Genomic DNA, 9,285 nt, shown 5'->3' with positions numbered 1-9,285 from the left:
CCTAGGAATAAACTTAACCTAAATAGGTAAAAGACCTATACCTTGAAAACTACTTGACACTGAAAAAAAGAGATAGAGGAAGACATAAACAGATAGAAAACATACCATGTTCATTGATTGGTAGAACCAACATCATTAAAATGTCCATACTACACAAAGCAATCTATAGATTCAAGGCACTCCCCATTAAAATACCAAGGGCATATTTCACAGACCTAGAAAGAACTCTCTAAAAATTCATATGGAATAAAAAAAGACCCCAAATAGCCACAGCAATCCTGAGAATGAAGAACAAAGTAGAAGGGTTCTCAATACCAGATTTTAAGCTGTATTACAAAGCCACTGTTCTCAAAACAGCCTGGTATTGGCACAAGAACAGACATATAGATCAATGGAATAGAATAGAAAATCCGGATATCAACCCAAACCTCTATACTCAATTAATATTTGACAAACGAGGTATGAACATACAATGGAATCAAGACAGTCTGTTCAATAAATGGTCTTGGGAAAATTGGATAGACACTTGCAAAAAATGAAATTAGATCATCAACTTACACCATACACAAAAATAAACTCAAAATGGATAAAGGACTTAAATATAAGATGGGAAACCATAAAAACCAGTCATCCACAGGTAGCAAAATCTCTGACATATGCCAAAGAATTTCTTCACTGATACTGCCCCTAGAACAATGGAAGCTAAAGAGAAAAAAAGTGTGTGTGTGTGTGTGGGGGGGGGGAATGGCGGAAGAATAGGGGGATTCTGAGCCTTGTCCAGAAGCAGAAAGAGAAAGCAGCTGACAGTCTCTTGCTGTGAGTGTTTATTAGCAAGCCAAGAGACAGCTGAACACCAGAAGAAACTGCTGGGGGGCCGCTGACAAGGGTGCCCCTCCCAGGGAAGCACCCACGTGGGGCGAGGTCCCTTCCCGGAGCTACCTACCAGCTTGGATGGGGAAATCTCGCCATCTTGTAGGGAAATTGAATCCTGTCAGAGGCCTCAATATCCACAGCCACAGCGACCACCAAGCAGCTGTGACCCCCAGAATGCGGATCCCAGGTGGCTTAACCACTTGGACTCACAGGAGTGCCCCACCGCAGGGAGAAAAGGTCAGATTTCGCAGGGAGAGGGTGAGTGAGTGCTCGTGGCTAAGACAAAGGCCTGCGAGCACAGGGCATGTGGAAACTGGAGTACAGGGGTGGTGATTACAAGTAGAAGCCCCGGCTGTTGGGCGGGTGTCACCCGTGAAAGTGGACGGAGCTCCTAATAGGGGAGATATCTAAAGAGCAACACATTTGGATCTGACTCGGAGGAATAGTAGAGAATTACAGGAGATTATAGTTGGCTCAGACTTGCCTCCTCCCCCCACCCCCTCCATAGATCAGTGCCACAGAGAGAGAAAAAAAATAAGCTAGAGAGGCTTTAGAGCCTGGGAAGTCAACCTACAAACACTGCCACTTAGAGGCTAATTCAAAAATTGACCCTAGTGTAATAAAACCAAAGCAAGAACTGCTTAAAAATCAGGACTGGATACAACAATAGAGGAAGCGAATGACCTTCATTACTGCAAATTTTATTTAAAAATTTTTTAAAAAATTTTTCCTCACTTGATTTTACCCTTTTTAATTATTACATTGTATACGTAATTAACATTATTACTACTACTACTTTACATTTTTTTATCTTATTTTCTTTTGTTTATTTTAATTTTAATTTTATTTTTTAGTTTCGGGATTATTGTTCTACAGTCTATATTTATCTTTACTTCTCCAATGCTTTATTCTATCTCAACCCTACCTTTATGCCTTCACTCTCCTCCTAAACTTTTCCTTTGATGCCCTATTTATCTTAACCCTTTCCTGCTCTAGATTTTCCGCATTCTTTTTGTTTACACCCTCCTAAAATTCCACCCTACTTGTGTATATCTAATTTCCAACCCCTTGCTCCAAATCCATTCACACCTCCCTCATTGCTGTCCTACAAAAAAACAAAGAACAGTCTTTCTCTCTATCTCTTTGTAGTTGTATGTTGAATGTTAACTATATTGAAGTTGTATGCTATTTTTTTTTATAAGATTGATTTGCCTATTCTTTTTGTTTGATTGTATGTTTTTGTTAGCTGGGTTCTAGTCACCTTTATTGGAGATTACTAATATCAAAAACACATTTCTGTTCAGTGCCTTGTGTGTTGTACCTAGTTGTGCTATATTTTGTGCCTTTAAATCAAAGCAGGAGAGAGAGAACTACACAACCAGACATCCTAAAAAGAGAGATCATGTTCAATGTACTCCTCACTAAAATACCAATGGCATATTTCACAGACCTAGAGAGAACTCTCCAAAAGTTCATTTGGAACAATAAAAGACCCCGAATAGCCACAGCAATCCTGAGAAAGAAGAGTAAAGTAGGAGGGATCTCAATACCAGATTTCAAGCTGTATTACAAAGCCACTGTCCTCAAAACAGCCTGGTACAGTCACAAGAACAGACATAGAGATCAAAGGAATAGAATCGAGAACCCAGATATCAACCCAAATCACTATGCTCAATTAATATTTGACAAAGGAGGCACAAATATACAACAGAGTCAAGACAGTCTCTTCAATAAATGGTGTTGGGAAAATTGGACAGATACATGCAAAAGAATGAAACTAGATCACCAACTTACACCATACACAAAAATAAACTCAAAATGGATACAGGACTTAAACAAGACGGGAAACCATAAAAATAATAGAGGCATCCACAGGTAACAAAATCTCAGACATATGCCAAAACAACTTCTTCACTGATACTGCCCCTAGGGCAATGGAAGCTAAAGAGAAAATAAAAAAAAATGGGACTACATCAAAATAAAAAGCTTTTTTACAGCAAAAGAAACCATCAACAAAACAACAAGAAAGCCCACTGTATGGGAGAACATATTTGCAAATGATATCACTGATAAAGGTTTAATCTCCAACATCGACAGATAGCTTATACATCTAAATAAAAGGAAAATGAATGATCCAATTAAAAAATGGGCAGTGGACCTAAATAGAATCTTTTCAAAAGAAGACAGAGGAAGGCCAAGAGGCACATGAAAACATGCTCAAAGTCACTAATTATCCAAGAGATGCAAATCAAACAACAATGCAGTACCATCTCACACCTGTCAGAATGGCCAACATAAACAAATCAACAGAATTGGCGAGGTTGCGGAGAAAAAGAAACCCTCATGCACTGCTGGTGGGAATGCAGACTGGTGCAACCACAGTGGAGATCAGTATGGAGTTTCCTCAAAAAACTGAAAATGGAACTCCCATTTAACCCAGTAATCCTACTCTTAGTAATATATCCTAAGAAACCAGAAACACCAATCAGAAAGGACATATGCACCCCTATGTTCATAACAGCACAATTTACAATAGCTAGGATTTGGAAACAGCCTACATGCCCATCAGCAGATGATTGGATCAAAAAACGATGGTACATCTACACAATGGAATATTATGCTGTCATAAAATAGAAGGAATTCTTATCATTTGCAGCAACATGGATGGAATTGGAGAACATCATGCTGAGTGAAATAAGGCAGTCAATGAAAGAGAAACACCACATGACCTCACTCATTTATGGATAATAAAGAACATCATAAAGTGATGAACCAAAAGATAGATATAGAGACAGTAAAGCAAAAAACAGACTGTCAAATTACAGCAGGGAGGATAGGGAGATATGGGGGAGATAAGAGAGATCAACGGAAGGAATTGTATGCATGCATATAAGCAAAACCAATGGACGAAAAACTCTGGTGGGGGGAGGGCATATATAGGAGTGGGGGAAAGGGCAATGGAAAGACTTGTACACATATAATACCTTAATAAAACAAAAAATAAAAAAAAACAATAAAATGCTTAGGAATAAATTTACTAACGGTGGTGAAAGATCTCTACACTAAAAACCACAAGACATTAATGAATGAAATCTAAGAAGACACAAATAAATGGAAAGATAGCCCATGTTCATGGACTGGAAGAATAATCATTGTTTTTGTTTTTGTTTTTAAATATATATATTTTATTGATTTTTAACAGAGAGAAAGGGAGAGAGATAGAGAGCTAGAAATGTAATGAGAGAGAAACATCGACCAGCTGCCTCTTTCACACCCCCTACCGGGGATGTGCCAGCTACCAATGTACATGCCCTTGACCGGAATCGAACGTGGGACCTTTCAGTCCGCAGACTGACGCTCTACCACTGAGCCAAACCGGGTTCGGCAGGAGTAATCACTGTTAAAATATCCATACTATCCAAAGCCAGCTATTGATTCAGTTCAATGCAATATTTATCAATATTCAAAAGCATATTTTTACAGGTATAGAAAAAACAATCCCAAGGAAAATCAATAATTATTCTGAGGAGATATCTCAAACCCAAAGTTCACAGCAGCATTATTTACTATACTAAGACATGGAAATAGCCTAAGCGTCTACCAACAGATGAATGGATGAAGAATTTGTGATATATACACGCAATATTATTCAGAGATATAAAATAAAGAAACCCTGCCATTTGTGACAAAATGGATGGGTATTATGCTAAGTGAAATGTCAGAGAAAGGCAAATTCTGTATGATCTCACTTATATATGCAATGGAAAATATATCTCCAAACTCCAAAACAAAACACCAAACTGCTATGAGCAGACTGATTTGTGAGTATCAGGGTTTGAGTATAGAGGGTGCTGAAATTAGCTGGATGTATTCAAGAGGTTCAAACTTCCAGCTATAAGATAAATAAGTACTAGAGATATAATTTGCAACATGATGACTATTGTTATTGCTGAATGGTAAACATGAAAATTGTTAACAGAACTCATGAACACAGACGGTAGTCCGGTGAATGTTTGGGACAGGGGCCAGGGTGCAGATGCGTCCTAAAAGGGGTCAATGGGGGACAAGAAGGACATATGTAATATTTTGAGCAATAAAGATTTAAACGGAAAAAATCACACACACACACACACACACACACACACACACACACACAGAGAGAACAGATTCAGGAGTTCTCATCACAAGGAAAAACATTTTTCTTTTTATTTGATATCTATATGAGATGGTGGATGTTAACTAAACTTACTGTGATAGAAATCTCATAGTATATGAAGTCAAGGCATTTTGTGCACCTTAAACTTATACTGTGCTATGTATCAATATATCTCAATAAAACTGAAAAAATGATTAAAAATAAACTTATGACTATCTTTACCTTTTTCCTTAACTTAATGACTTGACTTTTAAATTTGAGTGACCCATATCAATATATAAATAATTATAAAATTCTTTAATTCTATTTTTACCACATATTAGACATTACTATATTTTTTTGTATATAGTCAATGTATGGTTAGATTGACCCACATGATTACCTATATATTTGCACACTATTACCCACTGTATCTCAGACCTTCCATCCAAGATTTTTTTTTCTATCTAACCAAAATATATCACTTAGAATTTCCTTTATTAAAGAGCCTATTAAGCCAAAACCAGTTTGGCTCAGTGGATAGAGCGTCCCCAGTAGGGAGTGTGCAAGAGGCAGCTGATCGATGACTCTCTCTCTCATTGATGTTTCTAACTCTCTATCCCTCTCTCTTCCTCTCTGTAAAAAAATCAATGAAATATATTTAAAAAATAATAAAGAGCCTATTAAAATGCTTTCATATTAACTTGAAAGATAGTTCTGCTGGGTAGAGAATTATATCAGTACATAAAAGTCAATTTTCCACTGTCTTCTGCTGTTATTATTATTCACTAGAGGCCTGGTACATGAAATTCGTGCACTGGGACAGGGGTCCCTCAGCCCAGCCTGCACCTTCTCACATTCAGGGAGCCCTCAGGGGATGGCTTAGCACTGCTGTGGAGGTGGGAGAGGCTCCCGCCACTGCTGCTGTTTTCACCAGCCATGAATCTGGCTTCTGGCTGAGGAGTGCTCCTCCTGTGGGAGCACACTGACCACCAGGGGGCAGCTCCTGCATTGAGCATCTGCCCCCTAGTGGTCAGTGTGCATCATAGCAACTGATCATTCCACCATTTGGTTAATTTGCATATTAGCCTTTTATTATATAGGATAAATTAATCTTAGGTGTAATAGCTATTTCTTTTAGATAATCTGTTTTGTTCTTGTTTTTCTTCTCACTGACTGCTTTTCTAATATTATTTTTTGATGTTCTATAAAATTACTATGATGTGTCTAGTATGAATTTATTTTGTGTAGCTTGGAATTTGCCAGGATTCTTGGTCTTAAAGATGATTATCTTTCACCAATAGTTAATAATTCTCTGCTATCTTGTCTTTGAATATCACCTCTTTCTCATTCCATTACTATGTTCTGTAAGTGTAGTTAGAAATATTAGATCTATTTATTCTAGCCTCATGTCTCTGAACCTCTAATATTTATCATTTTATTGTCTTTCTGTGCTACCTTATGAATAATTTGTATCTAACAACAATTTTATTTGTGCATTTTATGTTCTTTTGTTTATTGATATGTATTAAGTATCCTCTTCTACTTTTTAGTTTCAGTGATTCTATTTCACCTTCTTTGAAATGTTTGATTGTTTTTTAGTCTCTTGTTCCTTGTTTATATTTTAAGCATTTTATAAACCTCTTTAACCCCTTTTGATAAAGTTAACTTATATCCTATATGATAGTTTTACCTTCTATAGCACATATGAGTCTGATTCTGATGTTTGTTGTTTTCATGTGCATTTATTCAGGGTATCTTGTTTCTTTCTGTGTTTTATAACACTTAACCACAAGATGATCATTTTCTTTGGAACTTTATATATATTAATTTTTAAGGCATCGATGAAAATTGCATTCTTCCATAGCTGAACTGATATTTCAGCTTTTAGTTTTTCAGACTTTATAACTATTGTTTATTAGGACTATAAAACTCTACAAAGATCTTCTATGGTAATAAATTCTCATGAGAAGTTATTTTTTCCCCTCCACCCTATCATCTCCTTTTGTAAGACAAATTTAATTTTTCTTCACTCTTACACTCTTATATTCAGTGTATGTGGAAGTCTCCAATAAGACTTCTTATATTGGGCAAGCCCTAGTCCTTCCTTGTCTTTTTCTTTCCTCATCTCTTACAATAATCAAAGTAGAAATTCAGTTTCCCAGAGTCTGGTAAAATCCTCAGATAAAAATTTGGCTCTGTCACTCATTAACCTGAAGAATTCCTGATTTCACTTCCTTTTGGCTATGGATTCTTTCCTATCTATTAGTTTAGCAATGACCTTGAAGATATTATTATTGTATTTTGCCTTATATTTTAATTGTTTTAATTGGGAGGGTCATTTAGGGTATCTAGCAAGACATACTGCCTGAAATAAAAGGCTCCAGCAAATTTCTAAAATAACAATGCTTCCTTCCTGTCACATATTTAACTGTGATATTAATACATTTTCCCCTGCTTTTCTTATAGTGTTCCTGTGAGTCTTCAGTGAGATAATGGATATCACAGTGCTCTAAGGAATAAATGGAAGTGGGTTGCTATTATAATTAACTGCATGCCAAACTAGTGGTTTGGACTTAGGGAAAGAGATTATAAATTTAAAGGAGAGAGAGCTCATTTCCAGTTGAGGCAATCAGACAAAACATCTTGGAGATTGTGCTTGAATTGAGCTTTAATGGGTTGGAAGGATTTGCCTAGTCAGAAATGGAGAGAATTTCATATGAAGGTAATCACATAAACAAAGGATAGTAGAATGCATTGCTTTATTTTGAAAGGGAGGCCTTTGATCTGGTCTCTTGTCCATTAGTACTTACCCAAAAGCATTGCCTATATGTTGGTTCCTGACTTAGACAATGATAAAGTCCATACCACCCCCATCTCAGAGATTCCACAAACAGCCATAGTTGCCCATATTTATTATGGATAGGAGATATGTTTAGCAGAGTCTTTGACCCATATAAAAATCTTCCAGGAACTGAATGGCCCCAAAAGCACTAGTAGAAATATACTTCCATGAAGATTGACAGGTGTGTATGAATGGTAGGTAAGATGGCATGCTTTGGGCTAGAGGCTGTTGTGGAACAATAAGCAGTGAAATATTGGGTGTGTTGTCAAGGAGGCTGGTGATGAAACATTCACAAGTAGAGCAAATTATATCATTAGTCCTTTTTTATAATACAGATTCTAAAATGTCGGGTAAGATTATAGGTTGGAGTTAGATAAAACTGGAAATTTGCTGATTGACAAAATTATGGTTTTAGGAAAAAGTTTCACAGAATCTAAAAAGAAACTAGCCTAGTCCTATCTATCTATCTCTATAGATGGGAAAACTGAGGCCCAGAAGGGAGAAGGGGTCTGGTCACATTGACCTGCTAGTCAGTGGCAAGAGCTAATACTGATTCCTGATACAACACTCTTCCTCCTGCCTGCCTTTATGGACAAATATGCTCAGTGATTTTCTAAACACCTGGTGAACTGCTGTATCACAGGTACCTTTAACCAATGACAAGAAAGGAAAGCAAGACTTGGCAAGACTTGGGAGATTGCAGGGCTGAAGAAGACCTCACCCCCCGCCTCTCCCAGCACAACTCTGAAATTTGGGGAGGAGGTGGCTGCTCTGTGGAAAACATTAGCTAATTTAAACCAGACATTACTGTCACTCCTGAAGTGGATGAATTTGAAGACAATTCCAATGTGATATCCTTCTTTCTTTATTGCTATTTATAATGCTGCCTGTTTCTTAGTTCATTGGGACTCTTTGCAAAGGCTGAGATACACAACCAGTCTTTCAAAAAGAAAATATAGTGCAGTGATCAATACTGTAGGCTTTGGCAAGAAATATACTTTAGTTTGAGTTCAGGCTTTATTACTTAGAAGTAACCTTGGGTCTAGGCCAAAAAATAATATTGAGCCAGAGCCTTAGTTTCTTTATCTATATAATGGAAGTAATTGAGCTCAAATCATAGGGTTGATGTAAGGATTATGTGAGACACAATATAAAGAGCTTATCTTTAACATTTCCCAACACATAGTAAATGCTCAGTACATTTATTATTATTATTCCCTTGACTCAAACTATTTAATATGTGTTACACTATATTATATTCTTATACAAAATGTTTTAGCATAGTTTTCATCTCCCAAATCTAATTGTGTTGCAGCTTTGTTAAAAAAATCTATAGTGATCTTAACTGGTATTCTGTAATCAGTTGTGAGGTATGGAGAATAATTTGTTGGTAATATCCTAAACATTTAATTTTCTTAAAAGTGTACTATAG

Source organism: Pipistrellus kuhlii, unplaced genomic scaffold (assembly GCF_014108245.1).
Source record: "Pipistrellus kuhlii isolate mPipKuh1 unplaced genomic scaffold, mPipKuh1.p scaffold_m20_p_46, whole genome shotgun sequence".
NCBI lineage: Eukaryota > Metazoa > Chordata > Mammalia > Chiroptera > Vespertilionidae > Pipistrellus > Pipistrellus kuhlii.
This window is presented reverse-complemented; position numbering follows the sequence as displayed.